The sequence below is a fragment of the Stegostoma tigrinum genome, chromosome 11 (genome assembly GCF_030684315.1).
Source record: "Stegostoma tigrinum isolate sSteTig4 chromosome 11, sSteTig4.hap1, whole genome shotgun sequence".
NCBI classification, from domain to species: Eukaryota; Metazoa; Chordata; class Chondrichthyes; order Orectolobiformes; family Stegostomatidae; genus Stegostoma; species Stegostoma tigrinum.
In genome coordinates, this window is record NC_081364.1 from 76,242,307 (window position 1) to 76,264,980 (window position 22,674).

General features: G+C 43.5%; 1 long non-coding RNA gene across 1 annotated transcript; it reads left to right on the top strand.

The window, feature by feature from the left end:
• Positions 1–12: 12 nt before the first annotated feature.
• Positions 13–4,190, top strand: LOC132210142 (uncharacterized). The gene is made up of 2 exons (XR_009446363.1): positions 13–1,170; positions 3,362–4,190. It is a non-coding gene; the product is annotated as an uncharacterized LOC132210142 (long non-coding RNA).
• Positions 4,191–22,674: the final 18,484 nt, after the last annotated feature.

Here is a 22,674-nt window from a genome sequence, read left to right on the forward strand (position 1 = left end):
TTTCAGATTTCCACAATTTTACTTTTGCACTGTTCTTAACCTTTTGATCCCTCTGAAATACTGAGTTACAATGCCTGCCCTTCCTCCCTGGCTCTCCCACCTCTCTTTGAGCAGTTTTGTGCAAATACTGACTGGATCCCTTGCCTGGAGGATATTTATTTCAATTTGTCCTAATGATGATCCAGCACATTTCCCAAGTGTCGCTCCATAAATGTCCAGAGGATTTCTCGATTTCACAATCTGTGGTTGTTCTTCTGGTTCCTCACTCACTGCACTTGCTTTCTGTTTGAAAGCTTAGTCTGCAATTGGAGAATACAAACAGGTCCACATCCAGCTCTGACAGTCACTTTGTTTATCACAAACCAGTTACCTCAGGATTTTGAACATTGGAGGAAAAAGCAGCATTCACACTGGGGAGAAATGCACATGGTCTGTAAAGAGTCTGTGAAGATTCATCTGAAATGTCCGAGCACCAGCGCAGTGACACTGGAGAGAGACTGTGGAAATGTGCAGATTGCAGGAATGAATTTTTTAATCCATCCCAGCTAGAAACTGACCACCAGAGTCACACTGGAGAGAAACCATTCACCTGCTCTGATTGTGGAATGGGATTCACTCAGTCCTCTAACCTGCTTAAACACCAGTGAGTTCGCACTGTAGAGAAACCATTTGCATGCTTGAAATGTGGGAAAGCATTCACTCAGACATCTCAACCGCTGATGCACGAGCGAATTCACACTGGAGAGAGACCGTTGGCCTGTTCTGTGTGAGGGAAAGGCTTTGCTGACTCGAATTGCCCGCTGATCCACCAGCGACTTCACTCTGGGGAGTGACCATTCGTCTGCTCCCAGTGTGGGAAGGGATTCACTTGCTCACCTAACCTACAGAGCGTTCACACTGGGGAGAAACCATTCACCTGCTCTAAATCTGTGAAAGCATTCACTTGGTCATCCTACCTGCTTGTGTTCCAGCAGGTTCACACTGGGGAGAACCCATTCATGAGCTCTGACTGGGGAAAGCATTCACTCAGTTATCCAAACTGTTAACACACCAGTGAGTTCACAAAGAAGCACAGTTGAAGGATTTTGCTGTCACTCTCACTATCAAGTGAACCGTGTTTTTGGGCTGTATTTACTGATGTTACTGATCCCTGCTCAATTAAAAGTACAGGTATTGTGGATAAAATGTTAATATCAGTTGTGTATCTGTCAGGTAGAGTTTGGAAATAGTCACGTTATCACGACACATTGACACATTCTCACTGACTAAAGACGAGCCGCCCGCACAGTATGTGAAAAGGGATTTCCTGGTTCATCCGGACTGGTGAACGAGCAGCAAATTTCTGAGTAACTGTGAAGTCGGTTTTTGATTCTGCAGTTAGCTATATCCAAACCATGCTTTTTGGGCTTGCTTCTGGAGATCATAGAATCCCTCCAGTCTGGAAGCAGACCATTTAGCCCATCGAGTTCCCAATGAACTTAGAGTGTCCTACCCAGACCCTGCCTGCGTGGGTTTCCTCCAGGTGCTCTAGTTTCCCACAGTCCAAAAATGTGCAAATTCGGTAGAATGACAATGCTAAATTGCCCATAGTGTCTTGTGTGCAAAATGCAGGGTAGGGTGTGAGACTGGGTGAGATGCTGTTTGGAGGGTTGATAATGGACTGAATGGCCATCTTCCACACTGTAGGGATTCTATGTTGATCGAAATGGCCCTTTATTTGTTGTGTCTGGTCAATATGTTTGCACACCTTCTACAATTATGGATTCTATTGCTCTCCACAGACATCTTTCAACTACTAATAGATATTTGTTTATTGGAAACAATCAAAGGAAAGTTTTAAATCCAACAAAAGATTGGGATGAGTCATGTTCTATATCCCTGATAGCCGATTGCAAAAATGCAATGAAACCTGGTGACCTGTCCATGGGGAATGCAGTCTCTTCAGATCTTTACCAGGTGTCCATAGCAGTGACAGATCTTGTGATGAATACAAAAAGCTAGACATTGTGTGATATCTAGTATATATTTCCTATTTAGTCTGCTGTCCATTACTCCACATGTCAAGTTTGTTTTCGGAGACCCTCACGGACTTGCTGCAATCACAAGACACTGACCTGTTTAGAAAAACACAAATCCTTTTATTACCAAGCAAGTACAAGCTGTGGAGAATCACTGTACTCAACCCGGCACAGAGAGCAGAGTCTCGCAAGTAATTCTCCCCAAGCAGCAGACAGTGCCCGCTTATTATACTTTACAAAAGCCACGATACTGAAAATGACTTCACAATTTATAATGGCATGATGCATAAAACAATTACTACAACAGACAAAAATAGGATACCAAGCAATTATTACATCAAGAACATAAAAGACCAGCTTATAGTATCGATTGCTAGTGAAGTAGCTGCTAATGGCAGGAGGCGATTTTGAGTTGTTGTCGAGGACGGATTGTGATTTCAAGTTGCCAGTGTGTCTGACTAGAACAAAGTCAGTGCCCTGGCCCCTTTGCCAGTGACAGAAGTTACATGCTTTAGAGGTTTCACACCCTTACAAATTTTCCCCACCTAACCCTATTTGAAACAGTTTGATTCTAGTTTCAATTCAGACAGGAAGCTTAAGACAGTGTCTGCATACCGATGTGTGAGAAGAAAAGGAGTGAAAAAAGCTTTACGCTGAATTCCTAGCTGGGCAGGAAACTTCAGGGTAGTGCCTGCATACCGATGTGTAGGTAGATAAGAGTTTACTTCTGTAAATTAAAGTCTTTTATCTGCATTTGATTTCTATACAGAGACTTTAATTTATAGAAGTATATAAATCAATGGGCTGTCATCACATTAACATCTCACTCAGAGACTGAGATACGGTCTGGTGACCTAGATTTGAATCACACCATTCCAGATGGTGGAATTTGAGTTTTTTAAATCTAGAAATAAGAATCTAATGATGACCATGAATCTGTTGTCAGTCAGAAAAACCCATCTGTTCACCTCTGTCCTTTAGGGAAGAAAACTTCCATTTTTATACAGTGATATCAAGATTCCATGAATGATTTTTTTTTAACAAAAAAAAACTCCTGCAAATACAGTTATCTCTGTCTTAATTTATTTAGCAACCGACAGTTCAAACTGGTTGATGGTCACTTTCACTTCTAATCAAGTTGTGGCCGTTTCATGATTGAAATTTTTAAAAATGCATGAAAGGAACCACAGTTGTTCTCGTAGGAACAATGCATGCTCTGACATGTTTGAAAAAAATACTTCATCTCACTTATCAGCCACATATCAAAGCTGACCAGATCCTGATGCAGTGAACCATGAAAGTGAAATTCTTCACCGTCTTATCTACTTGTGTTGCGATTTCAGGGAGCGATGGACTTGAACCTCCCAATCTCCTGAACACCTTTGAGAATTTCATCAAACTGACGCCCAGTGGCAGGAATGGACAGGGTCAGCTTGGATTGATGGTCATAATTCAGGCTCAACAAATCTACTGGACCATTTTGGGAATGAAATTAGTGGTGAGTGTGGCCACCTCTCTGTACTGTAGTGATACAGATCCCCTGATCCCGATTGTCTCAAATGGCTGACTGACAGTGTCGAAGTCCCTGGGCTGATATCGAATGATTCCTTGGCCATGCTGTGTCAGGATCTCCTGACTGAATACTATTCCCCCTTGCCCTGACTGAGAACTGTTTCCCTGAGAATTTGAGACGTGCCCATTTGGTCGAAACACATGTGTTTGTTGCCACAGGTGCTGACCACCCCTTGACTGACTGCTGGTAATAACAATGCTAAGCTGCCTGGCTTATGCCTGCGATAAACACCAGGCAAGACAGGAGCACTGTGAGGCATTAAGTTCTAGTTGAAACATCAAAGTGCAAAAATGTCAGGGAAGGGCAGAGATATTGCGGCATAACTCCTGTCAGGTGCTGAAAAGCTTGTAGAGTTCTTAGAGCAAGAATGTACTTTGTGGACAGGCAATTCTGCATCTTGATTTAGCATTTTTATTTAACTCTGGCTCATTTTGCTAGATTTGTAAATATCTCTCGGTCTGGCTAATGTGAGAATTGGCTTTCGGAGTAATGTGCCACTGACTGTCATTCACAGTTGTATCTCGCATCAGTGAATTGGTAATCTGATTAAGCTCACAGGCCTTGGCATGAGAAAAATAAAGCAGTCACATGCACACTTGTTTGATTAGTTGCTCTGCACTCAAATGAAAAACGTGTGTTGTACATGCCATATCCTTTCCTGGCTCACAGTGTTTCCAAAATCTGTAGTTCAATACATCCCAAGTCATCATCAAAGTCAACACTAGTGAATACTTCGATGGCTTCATTTTTTTTTTTCTGAAATGCTATTTGTAATGAGGTAGTGTTGGCAGGCGATTTGCTTTTACTTCTGATGCCATGTGTGGATATTTGGGGATGGTGTTGGTGGGAAGGTGCGGCATTACCAGGGATGAGGCACTAACATTCAGAGCAAGTGTTGAACATGCAAAAAAGGACAGATTAACAGTTACCTTGGAACAAGCATATTTGGAGAAAGTTGGGTGAGAGCACTGAGAGAAAGCACTTTGGTGGCATGGTGGCTCCATGGTGAGCACTGCTGCCTCACAACACCAGGATCCGTGTTCGAGTACAGCCTTGGGCGACTGCCTGTGTGGAGTTTGCACATTCTCCCTGTGTCTGTGTGGGTTTCATCAGGATGCTGCCACAATCCAAAGATGTGCTGGTTAGGTGGATTGGCCATGTTAAATTGCCTGTAATGTTTAGGGAGGGGTAGATTAGGTGGGTTGTAGGTCTGGCTGGGATGCTCTGAGTTTTGGTGTGGAATTGTCAGGCTGAAGGGCCTGTTGAGCAGATGCTGGAGAATCCGAGATAACAAGGTGTAGAGCTGGATGAACACGGCAGGAAGGCTGACATCTCATGCCTAGACCCTTCCTCAAGTTTTGATTAGACTGTTTTTAGAATTGGTTCAAAGAGACTATAACCAGTTTGGAAATACAGCAAATGGCACAAGCTCCTACTCCTTACTCCAACAATCAGTTTAACATAGGGCCTTAAAAATAAAGGACACATCAGATATTAAAACTGACAAGACACACTGAAGTCAACTAAGTAGGCCAAAAAACAAGGCCCTTATAGTGCTGGACTACCTTAAGTCCCAGTTACCTTCCATATTTTCCATCAGCCTGACTGGGTGCAAAGACTTGTAAATCACTGCTGTCAGTTTTTACTGTTCCCAAACTCCTGGGCTTCCTGACCAGGGCAAACAGTCAGTTTACACCAACACTTTTTCAGCACCTTTTCTATAAATCTCTCTTCGCAGTGAATGTAGATCATCGGAAAGGTACCAATCAGATGAGACAGGGCAGAGCTGACGTCACTAACAAGCCTCGTCAACCAGTTCCATGACTACCGGAGGGTCAGTGAGATTGCAGCAACAATCGGTACAGAACCGCACATTCAGAGAATGTCCCAGCACAGGGGAAGGTGCTTCAGCCTGTCACTGTCTGCATCAGCGATAATGTGAACTGCAGATGCTGGAGAATCCAAGATAATAAAGTGTGAAGCTGGATGAACACAGCAGGCCAAGCAGCATCTCGGGAGCACAAAAGCTGGTGTTTCGGGCCTAGACCCTTCATCAGAAAAGGGGGATGGGGAGAGTGTTATGGAATAAATAGGGAGAGAGGGGGAGACGGACTGAAGATGGATAGAGGAGAAGATAGTTGTCTGTTGGTTTGTTCGCCGAGTTTGGCAAATGAATTGCAAACGTTTCGTCTCCAGTCGAGAAGACATCATCAGTGCGTAGCTGCTGCTGCGTACGAGAAGATAGGTGGAGAGGAGGCAGGCCGGTCAAAGAGGCGGGGATGGAGCCAGTAAAGGTGAGTGTAGGTGGGGAGGTAGGTAGGGGATAGGTCAGTCAGGGTGGACGGACTGGTCAAGGGGTCGAGATGAGGTTTGTAGGTAGGAGATGGGGGTGCGGCTTGAGGTGGGAGGAGGGGACAGGTGAGAGGAAGAACAGGTTAGGGAGGCGGGGACAAGCTGGGCTGGTTTTGGTATGCAGTGGCGGAAGGGGAGATTTTGAAGCTTGTGAAATACACATTGATACCATTGGGCTACAGGGTTCCCAAGCAGAATATGAGTTGCTATTCCTGTAACCTTCAGGTGGCATCGTTGTGGCATTGCAGGATGCCCGGGATGGACATGTCATTTGCAGAATGAGAGGGGGAGTTGTTTAGTGTGAACCGAGCATGGGTGATCTGCAGACTTGTCCCCAAGCCTCCGCTTGGTTTCTCCGATGCAGCAGAGCCACAACGGGAACAGCGGATGCAGTATACCGTATAAGCAGATGTGCGGCCTGGGATTGAGATGATGAGGGAGGAGTAGGGGAAGATGGAGCACTTTCTGCGGTTGCAGGGAAAAGTGCCAGGTGTGGTGAGGCTGGAGGAGAGTGTGGAGCGGACCAGAGAGTCACGGAGAGAGTAGTCCATCCGGAAGGCAGATAAGGGTGGGGACGGGGTGTGAGGGATGAGTTGCGCAAAATGTGGGAGACACGGTCGAGGGAGTTCTCGACCACTGTGTCGGGGGAGGTTGCAGTCCTTGAAAAACGAGGACATCTGAGATGTACAGGGTGTGGAATTCCTCATCCTGGGAGCAGATCTGGCGCAATTGGGAATAGGGGATGGCATTTTTGCAGGAAGGTGGGTGGGAGGAGGTGTATTCCAGGTAGTTTTGGGAGTCAGTGGGCTTGAAATGGATATTAGCTTCTAGGTTGTTGCCGGAGATGGAGACAGAGAGGTCCAGGAAGGAGGGAGAGGCGTTAGAGATGGTCCAGGTGAAATTAAGGGTGGGGTGGAAGGTGTCAGTGAAGTGAATGAACTGTTTGAGCTCCTCGTGGATGCAGGAGGCGGCGTTGATGTAGTCATCACTGTCATGGAGGAAGAGGTGGAATTTAGGGCCTGTGAAAGTATGGAAGAGGGATTGTTCCACATAACTTACAAAGAAGGAGGCACAGCTTGGGTCCATGCAGGTACCCATGGCCACCCCCTTTGTCTGTAGGTAGTGGGAGGAATTGAAAGAGAAGTTGTTGAGAGTGAGGAAGAGTTCAGCAAGGCGGATGAGGGTGTCAGCGGAGGGGGACTGGTTGGGCCTGCGGGAGAGGAAGAAGCGGATGACCTTTCGGCCATCTGTATTGGGAATGCGGCTTCATAGGGACTGGATGTCCATGGTAAAGATGAGGTGTTGGGGACTGGGGAATTGTAAGTTTTGTAGGAGATGGAGAGAATGGGTTGTGTCACAGACGTAGGTAGGGAGTTCCTGGGCGAAATGTGAAAAAATGAATTCCAGTGAGGTGGAGATCCGTTCGGTGGGGCAGGAGCTGGCAGAGATAATGGGTCAGCCAGGGCAGGCAGGTTTGTGGATTTTGGGAAGGAGATAGAAACAGCCGTTGCAGGGTTGGGGAATGATGAGGTTGGAGGCTGGGGGTGGGAGGTCACCTGAGGTGATGAGGTTGTGGATTGTTTGGGAGATGATGGTTTGGTGGTCGGTTGTGGGGTCATGATTAAGGGGGCAGTAGGAGGTGGTGTTGGAGAGTTGGCACGTAACCTCAGCGATGTAGAGGTCAGTGTGCCATACTGCAACTGCGCCTCCCTTGTCCATGGGTTTTATGGTGAGGTTGGGATGGGAGCAGAGGGCTGTACGTTCTGCAGGAAAGAGGTTGGAGTGAGTGCGAGGGGTGTAGAAGTCTGAGAGAGGGAGGCTCTGAGCTTGGGTAGGCTGGAGTGTATTGCCTGGAGTTGCCGTCGCACTGCTGCGAGTGTGTGTTTCAGGAGTCGCAGGGAAAGATGCTTCTGAAGTGTCTTAATGTTCTGGATGTAGATATTGTCACATCTGGGGAAAAATTGGGAAGGCTTGAATGTGGACTGTAGTCCAATGGGGATGATCTGGTTCCTTAGGAAGGTACTAAGAAAGGTAACGTGGCTGTAGTACCTGGTTTGCTGCAGGACATGGTCGAGCAGTCTCAAGGCCGAATAGGGCAGTTTTTGGCCACTTTTCCCGGGTAATGGTGAGACTGCATTAGGCTGTGGGCACGATGAAATCGGAAGCCATCCAGAGATGATTGACTGAAGTGATTCCTTTGAGAAGTATTTATCTTCAGAGGAAATCATGACCAGACTGGCCCTGGATTTATTGCACTTTAGGCGAATGACACATGATCTTACATAGAACATAGAACAGTACAGCACAGAAACAGGCCCTTCAGACCACAATGTTGTGCCGACCATTGATCCTCATGTATGCACCCTCAAATTTCTGTGACCATATACATGTCCAGCAGTCTCTTAAATGACCCCAATGACCTTGCTTCCACAACTGCTGCTGGCAACGCATTCCATGCTCTCACAACTCTCTGCGTAAAGAACCTGCCTCTGACATCCCCTCTATACTTTCCACCAACCAGCTTAAAACTATGACCCCTCGTGCTAGCCATTTCTGCCCTGGGAAATAGTCTCTGGCTATCAACTCTATCTATGCCTCTCATTATCTTGTATACCTCAATCAGGTCCCCTCTCCTCCTCCTTTTCTCCAATGAAAAGAGACCGAGCTCAGTCAACTTCTCTTCATAAGATAAGCCCTCCAGTCCAGGCAGCATCCTGGTAAACCTCCTCTGAACCCTCTCCAAAGCATGCACATCTTTCCTATAATAGGGCGCCCAGAACTGGACGCAGTATTCCAAGTGCGGTCTAACGAAAGTTTTATAGAGCTGCAACAAGATCTCACGACTCTTAAACTCAATCCCCCTGTTAATGAAAGCCAAAACACCATATGCTTTCTTAACAACCCTGTCCACTTGGGTGGCCATTCTAAGGGATCTATGTATCTGCACACCAAGATCCCTCTGTTCCTCCACGCTGCCAAGAATCCTTTCCTTAATCCTGTACTCAGCTTTCAAATTCGACCTTCCAAAATGCATCACCTCGCATTTATCCAGGTTGAACTCCATCTGCCACCTCTCAGCCCATCTCTGCATCCTGTCAATGTCCCGCTGCAGCCTACAACAGCCCTCTACACTGTCAACGACACCTCCGACCTTTGTGTCGTCTGCAAACTTGCTGACCCATCCTTCAATTCCCTCGTCCAAGTCATTAATAAAAATTACAAACAGTAGAAGCCCAAGGACAGAGCCCTGTGGAACTCCACTCACCACTGACTTCCAGGCAGAATATTTTCCTTCTACTACCACTCGCTGTCTTCTGTTGGCCAGCCAATTCTGTATCCAAGCAGCTAAGTTCCCCTGTATCCCATTCCTCCTGACCTTCTGAATAAGCCTACCATGGGGAACCTTATCAAATGCCTTACTGAAGTCCATATACACCACATCCACAGCTCGACCCTCATCAACCTTTCTAGTCACATCCTCAAAAAACTCGATAAGGTTTGTAAGGCACGACCTACCCCTCACAAAGCCGTGTTGACTGTATTTGATCAAGCCATGCTCTTCCAGATGGTCATAAATCTTATCCCTCAGAATCCTTTCTAACACCTTGCAGACGACAGACGTGAGACTTACCGGTCTATAGTTGCCGGGGATTTCCCTATTTCCTTTCTTGAAGAGAGGAATTACATTTGCCTCTCTCCAGTCCTCAGGTACGACTCCAGTGGAGAGCGAGGATGCAAAGATCTTCGCAAGTGGCGAAGCAATTGCATTTCTCGCTACCCAAAGCAGCCGAGGACAAATCTGATCCGGGCCTGTTTGAACGCAAAATATTCCGAGCAGTCTTTTCAAGTTGAATGCTGAAACAATATTTCTATTTGTGCACGAGATTACCACCAGTGGATGGACTGTAAAACTGGACAATATCTCAGTGAGACAATGGTGACTTGTTTATTTTACCCTTTCAAAGGATTGTGTGTTTATGGAAGTCTTTCCAGAGCGAGATGGAGGATAAGTTATTGAATATTCGTAAGGGAGTGGCAGACAGATTCATGACTCAGAATAACACACCAATTTTAGCAGGGGTGGAGAGGAACGGTTATTTGAGGCCACATCATTCAAGAGCTCACCACATGGCGAACTTGGTTTGATTTTTCTAATCACTTACTCCTGATCCAAGTTTTCACATTGCGATGAAGGCGCTCCCTTTCAGAATGATGGGTACAACTTCCAAATACGATTTTTAAACGACACTATGAAAATGCTCAGGAAAGCTTCATGGTTTTTCAGAAAGATCAGAGACATAGAACAAAGTTAAAATCTCAATAAAACTGCTTTAGTAAACAGATTGGGCTGAATATATGTCTTTAATAGTACAGATTACTTCTATTTGTCCTGTTGAGATGACTGTTGTTGGCAAGACCTGCATTTCTTGCCTCTGTCGAATTTCCATTCAGAATATGATGGTGAAACCCAGGGACACTAACATATGTCACATGGAGGCGTTCAGGATTCTGAAGAAATGTCAGTGAATGGACAATGATATAGATTCAAGCCAGGATGCTGTGTGGTCTTTGAGATTGTAATCCTCATCACTTGATGCTCACAACACATGGAAATTGTGATCAGAGATAATGGGAACTGCAGATGCTGGTGAATCTAAGATAACAAAGTGTGAAGCTTGATGAACACAGCAGGCCAAACAGCATCTCAGGAGCACAAAAGCTGACATATTATGGAAATTGTGAGACTGCTTTTTCTGTTTTCAAAAATTAAGGTCAGAGAGCCATTCAGCATAAAAACAGGACCTTCAGCTCAACGTGTCTGTTCCAATCAAAAAAACAAAACTACATTAATCACACTTATCTGGAAGTCGACACCCACTAGGCATGGCATTTTGAGTGCTCCTCCAGCTGCTTCAAAAAATGCTGCGTTATCTTTAATTATCTGTGACCTGAGCTGTGATTTGTCTTTTTCTTTCACATTATGCATGAGCTGCATTTTGCAAATATATCCCACGACGTCAAAGACAGCATTTAGCTCTATAGATCAATAATTTTTCTGGAAAATCAGACTTTTTTTAAAATTCATTTGGGATTTTAGTGTAGCTAGACCGGCATTAATTGACCTTGAAAACTTCCAGCTAGAAGTTCACCAAATTGGAAATGTAGTGGACACTGAAAAAGGTTACTTCAGAGTACAATGGGATCTCGATCAGATGGGACAATGGACCAAGGAATGGTAGGTAGATTTAATTTGAATAAATCTGAGGTGTTGCATTTTGGAAATCAAATTAGGGCAGCACTTGTACTCAAAATGGTAAGGCCCTGGGGAGTATTGCTGAGCGATGAGTCCTGGTGTGCAGGCGCTTTTTTCCTTGAAAGGGGATTCAGAGATAGATAGGATAGTAAAGAGAGCATTTAACATAGAACATAGAATATTACAGTGCAGTACAGGCCCTTCGGCCCTTGATGTTGTGCCAAAATGTGAAACAATCTGAAGTCCATCTAAACTACACGATTCCATTATCATCCATATGTTTATCCAATGCCCATTTAAATGCCCTTAAAGTCGGGAGTCTACTCCTGTTGCATTTGGTATAACTTGCCTTTATTGGTCAGTGCGTTGCATGTAGTTGTTGGGAGGTCCTGTTGTGGCTGTACACTGGTTAGGCCACTTTTGGAATATTGCATGCAATTCTCGTCTCCCTGCTATCGGAAGGATGTTGTGAAATTTGAAAAGGTTCAGAAAATATTTATAAGAATGTTACCTGGGTTGGACGGTTTGAGCTGCAGGGAGAAACTGAATAGGCTTTTGCCTGAAGATTCGGAGGCTGAGGGGTGACCTTACTGAGATTTATAAAGTCAGGAGGAGAATAGATAGGGGATCTAGACAAGATGTTTTCAGCAGGGTGGGGGAGTCCAAAATTAGTGGGTGCATGTTTAAGGTGAGCTGGAAAAGATTTAGAAGGAACCTTCGGGGTAACCTTTTCACACAGAGGGAGGTGAGTGTGTGGAATGAGCTGCAAGGGGAAGTAATGGAGTTTGGTACAATTACAACATTTGAAAAGATGGGTATGTGATTAGGAAAGGTTTAGAAGGATACGGGTCAAAAGCTAGCAAATGGGGCAAGATTTATTGGGTATATGTAATTGGAATGGATGAAGTGAACTGAAGCCTCTGTTTCCATTCTTCACAACTTTCTGACTCTGTGATTTGGTGAATTTCAGATGAATAGTTACACAGGATATTTGTCACTGGAAGTTGATTATCTCTTTGAATATCAAGATGGTGCTTTCGGATTGCCTCCTGTTGGAGATAATTCCTGCCTGGCAACACTGAAGAACTAGCCATTCATCAGTTAAACCTGAATGGTGCCACATATTTTGGAACAACGACATATACTACTACAGGAACTGAGGACTGTGAAACGGTGCTGAGGAATATGATCTGTTAGTTTGTGAGCATTCACAATCTTGGCTCAAACAGAAACATTCTCTTTGGAAATGCATATTCGAGTGGCACAAACATGGAACCAGATCATGGAAGCAGCACTGGAGGGGAGTGGGGATAAAGAACCGGCAGGAAAACAAATACATCCCAAAAATGTGTACATGGGCAGAAGGAGTTTGTTCTTCTTTTGAGGAATGATGCCACAACAGCTAAAATATTTTATTCTAATGAAGGGAAAGCTGTATCCATTTTATTGGTTTTGTTAAAATAATGGCGATAAACAGCTGGAATAATCTTGCACTGACCATTTGAAAAATCCTGTATATCTTCAGAGATTACTGGGCTGTCCTCAGCTGAGTAAGTGCTGATACTGTCTGAGTGATGCTGTTTTGAAACACTTTCTGAGCACAGTTGATGGAACAGACAAACAAGTACCATTGGCCAGTACTTCAGAATACATCAGACCTTTCATGGCTGCTCCCACACAGAATCATACAATTGAGAAAAGGCCCATTGAGACTACACCACCAGGTGCTGATCCAAGTGCTTTTAAAGTTTGGGATGTTCCCTGCCTCAACCACCATCCTAAGCCGTGCATTCCAGACACCAACTAGCCTCATCACAAATAGGACAAACATCTGCTGACAGAATCGGAAGTCCGTACCGAAAAAAAAAGCTTTGGAATATTGTGAGAACAATGAGCACAGTGTTCTGTACTTTCACTCTTTCGTGTTTTAGCTCATGTTCCAACATCATTTGAAGTGAGATCAGAGTAACTTGCCATGCCACCCATGTTACTTCACTCATTGTGGCAATATGGACCCTGAACAAAAATGTGATCAATGCAAATTGGAGACACTCCTGCACTGGTAATGTCATCGACTGGACAATGGGAAAATCAATCTCTGAAAGTAGTCATTCAAGTCACTTGTCATCCTGGAGAGGCACTAAATTGCTGTTCCTTGGCTACAATGTATTGAAAAAAAAATCCTGGAATCCCTAACAAACAGCTCTGTGTGCACGTATGCAGCATTTGGATTGGAAGTGTTTCAGGAAGGTAGCTCGCTGTTACTTTATCCAGAGCTATTGGTGATGACAAATAAACTCAGCCTTTGCTAGTGCCTGCTAAAACCAATGGTTGAGTGCGTCCTATGAAAAATATCCAGATATTTTATGTTTTCAAAGTTGAGCCCAAAGTATCAGAAAGGTAAGACTTTGCTGGTTGAGTGTAACCCCAGCGACATCAGGAGCATGGTATGACATTGAGGTAAGGGTCTGCATCGTTTTCAGTAAGAGGACTGATTTTGCGATATCAATGCCACTGAGTTCAAACTTTTCATGGCAATTTATCTCAATGTAACATGCCATTGATACTTTTGATCTTTATGAAAGAAACTTTGCAATGTCTCCTTTAATGATCATTCACAAATACTTGAAGGTCAAATCAAATGGCAGCTTCACTGTTGTGATTCAGATCAGACAAATTGTGACAGCCCAAAAGAAAGAAAAGAAATGCTGGAATAAAAATTATCATGTCTAGCAGCATGGGCAATATGACTTTTTCAGAACAGATTCATAACAGACCAGAACTGTTAACTCAAAATCTGTCTCCAGATGTTGCCTCATATATTGTGTTTCTCCACGAACCTCTATTTCAGGTTTCCTTAATCTCCAGAATTTTGCTTTTCTTGATAGGTCCAGATGTTGAACTTGGTTATATTTGGACAATATCGTCCATCCCCGATTCTGTGACAGCCATTGGGCTGACTACAGGTGTATTACACCAGTGTCTGTTTCTTAATTAGAAATATTCTGTGAATAAGTCCTCAATTCATGAATTTTAGGAAATTGATTTTGATTGAAAATAAATTTCCAAGGCAGCTGCACTGCATGAGACAACAGAAATAGATTACTCGTGATGGCACAATCCATACCCTTCTCTGAAAGTGTTTCCCCTCAGGCTCTGAAGCCTTTTCATACAAATCTCAGAATAATTACACCAAAGATGGAGGTCACTCAGCCCATCATCTCTGCACCAGCTCGGGGTGAACTAAATCCCTACTATTCTTATTCTGAAAAGTCCCCAGACACCTAACATTTTGAAATCCCAAAATGTCAGCTTTTCTGCTCCTAAGATACTGCTTGGCCTGTTGTGTTCATCCAGCTCTAAACCTTGTTATTTTGAAATCTTTGTCTGCTTTTACTTCTGAAAATCCTGTGCATATATGAACAATTTTATCATTCTGCATACCCCATGATTAAACAGTCTTTACCTAAAATATAATTTCCTATTACATTTAAAATTATCATGGTGTGTTCATATTGTTGTTTTGCATTCCATCTCCCAAATATAATCTGTTTCCTTGCTCTGCATTACATTTCATTCCATCTGTCAGAATAAGTGCTAGCTAAATACTGATGACATTGGGATATCACTGTACTCCTCTCCAGTCTCGACAGCCACTGCCCCCATTCCTCTCTGTCTCCGAACCAATGTCACATTCATTCTGTCCCTGGCTCTTTAGTCCATGGGCTTTAATGAACAGCATCATTGTGCACACCATATTTGATTTTAGTTTAGGTCAATTGAATCAAGAAATGTAAATGTTACTGTTTTAAAGCACATAAACGGCAATGAAGAACTTTGTATCTTCAACATACAATGTTGTTTTATTACAGACGTGAGAAAACCACACGTTCTCTGCAAGGCCAACACAATTTTGCTCAGCATTTTTTTTTTGTACAATCAGCACAGTAATGACATTTTGCTTGTCTTTTTTTTGGGGAGGGTTAGTGTACTGATGCAGATGGTTACAGCATTGCACGTGGACAACAAGGCAGAGCCACGTAACTTGCAAAATGAAAACATCCATCATTCTCCCTCACCCCATACATCTTTAGAGCAATTGGTGATGGAATAAACAACAAATAGCCAATGATGTTAAGATCCAATCCAGCCCAGTTTCAATTGTGAACCAAAGGTTCACTGAAGGTGTATTGAAAGCTGTTAACTGGAACTGTTTGTTCAGTGACTGTGATTGATGTCAGTCTCGATGGATTCTAACTGCGTTACATGAAGCATTCCCTCTCCTATACCTAAGGCGCTCTGTTCAATGTCTTATCCCATAGTATAAGCGGGAGCATCAGTGACAGCACTAACAGGGTTCGGCAGCTGCAGAGAGAGGGGGCGGAGAGATCAGAATCTGAGAACAGTAGACTGGAATGTTACAACAATGGATCAGAATCTGAGAAAAATAGACTGGAATGTTACAACAATGGATCAGAATCTGAGAACAATAGACTGGAATGTTACAACAATGGATCAGAATCTGAGAACAATAGACTGGAATGTTTCAACAATGGGCAGGGGTTTATCCTCGGGTCTTTATTATCTTACTGCATCTTGGTCAACGTTACCATTTCGAATACTAGGTGTACTGATGATTATTCAGGCTGGTTACTATCCCATTCTTGCTGTAGTTGGTGTTCCTGGTAAGCCTTTCTAACTCTGTCCAGTAATTACTGCCACAAGGCATATACATCTTTGTTGCCGTTTCTGTTACCTGTATTTGGAAAAGATGGAAACAATGATCTTCAGTTTCAATTAAAACTTCGCTTCCTTGTCCATGAATTTCAGACTCATCCTTCGCAAGCATCTGAGAACAAGGCTTGTTCACAAAATTGAGGGCCTTTTTTGATTTATGTCTTACTATTGTCTCCATCACCAAATTTGTCCAACACCAGCTACATAATATCTGCACTCTCCCCCTCTGCCTCTGTGCTGTGGCTGGATAAACCATTATCTATGCCTTGGGAAAATTAAGACTTTCTGGTTCCAGCTGTCTTATGACCAGTCTTCCAAGTTACAAATAATTTGATCACACATTTGTTCTTGTTTTCAAAGTAACTCACGATAGGGACACCATGTTAGAGTAGTTAAGTCACTCAAGAGGTCATGCAGAGATGCTGGTTATCACATGATAGATACTGTTTCAAATCCTACCACAACTGGTGGTAGGACTTTCATTCTAATGATAAGAATTGTAACCATGGCCAATTTCACTATGAGCAACCATAAAACCAGCAGCAAATTCTCAAAAAACCTGTCTCATTTCACTGATCTCCTCTGGTAAAGAAATCTAACGTTATTACCCGGGCTGGATTAAGTGTGAATTCAGACCCAGAACAATGTGTTTGGCTTCAAACTGCCTTGTAGAATGGTCACAGCTAAAGGTAATTAATGATAGTCATCAAATGCTTCTTTTGCCAATGATTTCGTCATCCCGTGAAATTTATTTTAAAAACACAGTAAAACCAAAGAAAGACATATGTCAGAGATCTGAGACAAAAATAAAACAAAGTGCTGAGGAAAGTGAACAGTTTGGCAGGCTCTGATGAAATAAAAGCAGAGGTAACATTTCAAGTCGACTGAACAAACATCGGAACTGAAATCTGCTGGCAAATATTATGATTTATGCTGGTGACAGGGATATTTGTTTTGAAGGGGGAAGGAATGAGTTGAATATATTAAGAAAGAGACAGCGAGAGAAAAATATAACCAAAAAAGGAATTGTTGATGATCAGGTGGGATGGAAATAAAATGTGAAATTAATTACTTTTTTTGCCTTTTCCCATATTCCTGAATGTCATGCCCATGTAGGTATACTTCTGAGTCCCTGCTTAAAGTCAGTTGTGTCACCTCAGCCTGTCTTTCCTGAATGTGGGCATCTTCTTTATGCATTAATGGTTTGTGGGTGTGACTGGCTGGGCCAGCATTTATTTCCCTTTCCTCGTTGCCCTTGAGAAGGTGTTTATGAGCTTTTTTCTTGAATCTCTACCGTACACATGCTGTATATTGCTGTAAATAGGTTTGTCCTATGTCATTTCTGTGAGACTTTGGGGTGTTTGATATAACTGAGTGTCTGATTTGGTCATTCCAAATGGCAGTTGAGAGTCAACCACATTGATGTTGGTCTGGAGTCAAATGTAGGCCAGGCCAGGTAAGGATGGCAGATTTCCTCCCTTGAAGGTCATCCGTGAGCCAGGTGGGTTTTTCCCAATGATCAATGATGGCTAAATAGTTTCATCATTCCAGGTATTTCAATGAATTCAAATTCCACAATCTGCCGTGGCAGGATTTGAATTGGGGTGTGGGTCATTACCTGGGTCCTTGGATTAATAGTCCAGAAATAATTCCACAAGGCCATTTCATCCCCAACATCCCCAGTCACCTCCAGCAGCAACAGTGGTGTTGCTGTTACTGTGACTGTGGTACAGAAAATTGTGCAATTACATTGTCAACTGTTTCTATTAAGTGTGGACACATTAAAGTTTCAGTTCATTGTGACCATGCAGAAATATCACGGTTTATCAGCCAGGAAAATAAACTAAGGAGAGGAAGGCATTTTCAACACTGAGAGAGTCTGCCATGTATGCACCAGGGAGAGGGCAGTGCTGACAATGGCCATCAAGTGAACTGGTTTCATTCCAGAACTTCCTCAGAGATAGTAGGAACAGCCGATGCTGGAATCTGAGATAACAAGGTGGAGAGTTGGATGATCTCAACAGGCCAGGCAGTATCAGAGATTCAGGAAAGTTGATGCTTTGAGATTTGAAAAGGATAGGTGTATATTCTGGCTGGGAGGTTTGCTGGTGTCACTCAGGAGGATTGAAATTAGCTTGGCAGTGGTGGGGGAATCAATGCAAAGTGAATGGACTGAAAGTGAATCAGAGAATAGGGCCAGGAAGACACAGAGAAAGAACAGACTGGGAGTGGTTGCTGATCAAAGCGGATCTAGAAGACTGAAGTTCACCTGTTTCGATGCAAGAAGTGTAACAGGTAGGGCAGGAGAACGTAGAGCTGGGATTAGTACTTAGAACTATGACGTTGTTGCTATTACAGAGACTTGGTTCAGGGAGGGACAGGATTGATTGCTTAACATTGCAGGATACAGGTGTTTCAGGCAGGATTGAGGCAGGTAGGTAATGGGTCGGGGAGTTGGACTACTTGCGAAGGTGAATATCACAGCTGTACCATGGGAGGACACCTCGGATGGCTCATACAGCGACACAATATGGGTAGAACTCAGGAACAGGAAGGGTGCAATTACAATGTTTGGGGTTTACTATAGACCTCCATGCAGTCAGCAGGAGATAACAGAACAGGTTTGTAGCCAGATTTTGGCAAGATGTAAAAGTAACAAGGTTGTTGTTGTGGGTGATTTTAACTTCTCAAACATTGACTGGGACTCACTCAGTGCTTGGGGCTCGGATGGGACAGAGATTATAAAGAGCATCCAGGAGGGCTTTTTGAAACACGATGGAGACAGTCCATCTTGGAAAGGGGCCGTACTGGACCTTGTATTGGGGAATGAGCCTGCCCAGATGTTCGATGTCTCAATAAGGGAATAGCTCAAAGACTGTGATCACAATTCAGTAAGCTTAGGGTCCTGATGGATAATGATAGTTGTAGTTATCGAGTGAAGGTGTTAAATTGGGGAAAGGCTAATTATAACAATATTTGGCAGGAACTGAAGAATGTAGATTGAGACAGACGTTTGAGGGCAAAATCACATCTGGTATGTGGGTGGCTTTCAAGTGTAAGTTGCTGGGAACTCAGGACAAGTACGTTACTCTAAGGATGAGGGAAAGTACGGCAAGTTTAGGGAGCCTTGGATAATGGGAGATATTGTGAGCCTAATTTGAAAGAAAAAGGAAGCATTTATTCAGGCCAGGAGGCTGAGAATATACGATGCAAGGGTGGAATATAAGGAAAGATGAATGAAATTTAAACGAGGAGTCAGGGCGGCTATAAAGGGGTCACGAAACGTCAATGACCATCAAGATTAAGGAAAATCCCATATATACATACAAAGAGCAAGATGGTAGCCAGGCAGAGGGATGGCCCACTCAAGGACAGGGAAGGGAATTTATATGTGGAGCCAGAGGAATATGGTGAGGTATTAAATGAGCACTTTGTGTCAGTATTTACCACAGAGAAAGACGTGGTAGATGATGAGTCTGGGGAAGGGTGTGTCGATAGTTTGGGTCATATTGAGATCAAAAGTGTGGCGTTCCTCAGGAATCAGTGTTAGGACCTTTGCTATCTGTAATATATATATAAATTATTTGGAGGAGAATATAACTGGTCTATTTGGTAAGTTTGCTGATGACACAAAGGTTGTTGGAATTGCGGACAGTGATGAGGACCGTCAAAGGACAAAGCTGAATATCGATAGGTTGGTGACTTGGGCAGAGAGATGGCAGATGCAGTTCAATCCGGAAACATGTGAGGTAATGCATTTTGGAAGGTCTAATCCAGATGGAAAATATCCAGTAAATGGCAGAACCCTGAAGAGCACTCATAGGCAGTGGGATCTGGGTGTCCAGGTACACAGGTCACTGAAAGTGGCTATGCAGGTGGAAAAGGTAGTCAACAAGGCATATGGCATGCCTACCTTCATTGGCCTGGGCATTGAGTATAAAAATTGGCAGGTAATGTTGCAGCCTGTCCTGGCTCAGAGACAATTGAAGAGTTCAGCACGGGTCTGGAGTCACTTTTAGGACATACCAGGAAAGCACAGTAGATTTGCATCCTGCAAGTATATTGTTGAAGCACATTGGTTTTTACAATCAATATTGGCTTCAAGGCCCACTTTTACTGACACCAGATTTGAAATTTTGGTATTTTGTTCATTGTTCTGAACTTTCCTTAGCTGCCAAATCATTAGCCTGGTCTGGATTAGTAATCTAATGATATTTCCACAACAGCAGCATCTCCACTTGGGGACCCATCAGAAACCAGACTGAGCAGGTTATTTCTGTGCTGCTTGACAGCTCTGACAAAAACAACTTCCAATGATTCGATGATCTTGGTGAGACTGAGGCTGTGGCAGTTGGTCAGATCATAACTATTCTCCTCTTAGGGGACTGGGCACAGCTGATAAATTTTCCACATTGCCAGGTCGGTGTCAAGAGTTGAAGACTGGCATCTGTGATTTTGTAGATAGCCGTGATGAGGGCGAGCTAAGTCATCCACTCAATACTTCTGGCTGAGGATGGTGCAGATACTACATTCTTGACTTTTGTACTGATGTGGAGGGCTGTTCCATTGTTTAGGATGGGGATATTTGTGGAGCCCTCTCCTCCAGGGAGTTGCTTAACTGTCAATCACCATTTATGAATGTTTGTGGCAGGACTTCTGGTCTGTTGCTGTTGCAGTCACTTTGCCCTGTCTGTAATGTATTAGTTCCACCGTTTGGAATGCAAGCAGCATAATGCGGTATCTATAATGGGCTGGCATCAGTTTTTCGTTCAGATGGTTCTGACCCCAGTGTGTTTGCCTGCATTCATCACTGAATCATTGCTCAGCTTCATGGTAACCACAGACTGAGGGATTCTCTGGGACAAAAAGTTACAGATTGTGGTTGAACACAATTCTGCTTTTGCTGCTGCAGTGGTTTACATCACCACATGAATGCCCAGGTTTGAGCTGCAATATGTGCAATGTAATTGTACTGCCTGTCCCCCAGTCCAATCCGAGTCGCCATCGCTCCTGCACTCAGTGACTTACTCTGGGTTCTGATGTGGTAACACTTCTATTTTAATGTTCTGAGACTCTCTCCATGATGTCTCTCCTCCAATTTGTCACATTTCACAAGACACATTTAACATATTCATCTGAATCTTTTCACTTCCCACAGTGAAATTTTCTGTTTTTAAAGTGAATGAGCTTCTCCCTGTTTCTCTCCCTGACTGTGATGAAGTGCTCTGTAGTGCCAGTGGTGCCAGCCTTAACCAATGAATTAGTGCACCTTGCTGTGCCATTCACTTCCCAGTGTATGGTGCTCCATGTTGGACAGGGCGTTTGTGCAGCTTTGACACACACTGTTGGAATTTATTTGAAAATAGATATTGCTGAAGAAACTAAGCAGGTCTGGCAGCGTCTGTCGAGGGAGAGCCATCATTCGGATCCGGTGACACTTCTTCAAAGCTCTCAGTTTCATCAGCAATTATTGTTTTTGTTTCAGATTTCCAGTGTCCACAGTTCTATGTTTTGTTGAAAATTTATTTTGTGCTGATTCATTTCTGGAGAAACTCAGGAGGTCTGGACGCATCTGTGGAGATGGAGAAACAGAGTTAAGGTTTCAAGTCCAGCCTGAACCTTCTTCAGAACTGGAAAGAAATGAAAAATGCCTTGACAGATGTGGAGGAGGAGTGACAGAAAACAGAGGGTGTGGTTTACATTGCAAAAGACAAATGGACGTTTAGTTGTGGTGAAAGAGAAACAGATGCAAAATGGGAGTAAATGCAGGTGTGAATGGGGGAGATGTGTTCTTTCCATTGAGTGCAAGTTAAACAAACATGACAAGGTCACAGGGAGGCCGGGAGGGAGAACGTACAAAAAATGGAGAACATTCCCAATGGTGTCAGGCTGTGAAGTTATGGAATTGAATATTAAGGCCTACAAGCTATAAAGCTCAAAGCGTAAAATGAGGTGTATCTTGAGCTTGGGATGCCCTTCGTTGAAGCTTTGCAGGAACCCAGAATCGAAATGTTAGCATGAGTACAAGGTATATTATCGAAATTGGAAGGTTAGGGTTATTTCGACAGGCAGAGTGGAAGTGTTTGGCAAAGCAGTCTCTCTTTGGACTTGCCAGTGTAAAGCAGGCAGCATTATGAGCACCAATGACAGTAGACTGGATTGAAAGAGTACAAGTGAAATGCTGCTTCTCCTGGAAGGTGTGTTTTGCGTTGCTGAGAAACGAGGAATGAGTCTGCGATCTTTTCAAATATCTGGCTTTATTTCATCTTCAATATTGTCGACATTGTTGTACATTGGGACCACTGCAGCAACAGCTTTCATTGTGCTTTTTAGACTTTTTAAAACTCAATTTACTCACAGGCTGTTCCCAACATCCTTAAGTACAGGGTCTAGGCAACAATTTGTTTGTCATGTGCGCTCCTGTATGCTTTAAACCGATTTCCTTCATTTCAACCGCACTTGCAAGTCTTCTGTTTGTAATAAAATTTGAAAATTTAACCCTTGTTATGCTGTAGCTTAACCAATTTTTTTTTCAATATACTCCACCACTTCCCTGCTTTTATAGTCTGGACCTCTCCTCACAAATCTAAGGATCCACTGAGCCTTGTTCAAAATATTTTTCATTGCCCCATCACCTATAATTTCCTGATTTCTGTGTCTCTCTCTCCTTAAACAGCGGGGTGATATTTGCCAGTCTTCTGGGACCCTCCCTGACTCCAGTGATTCCTGAAAGATCACCA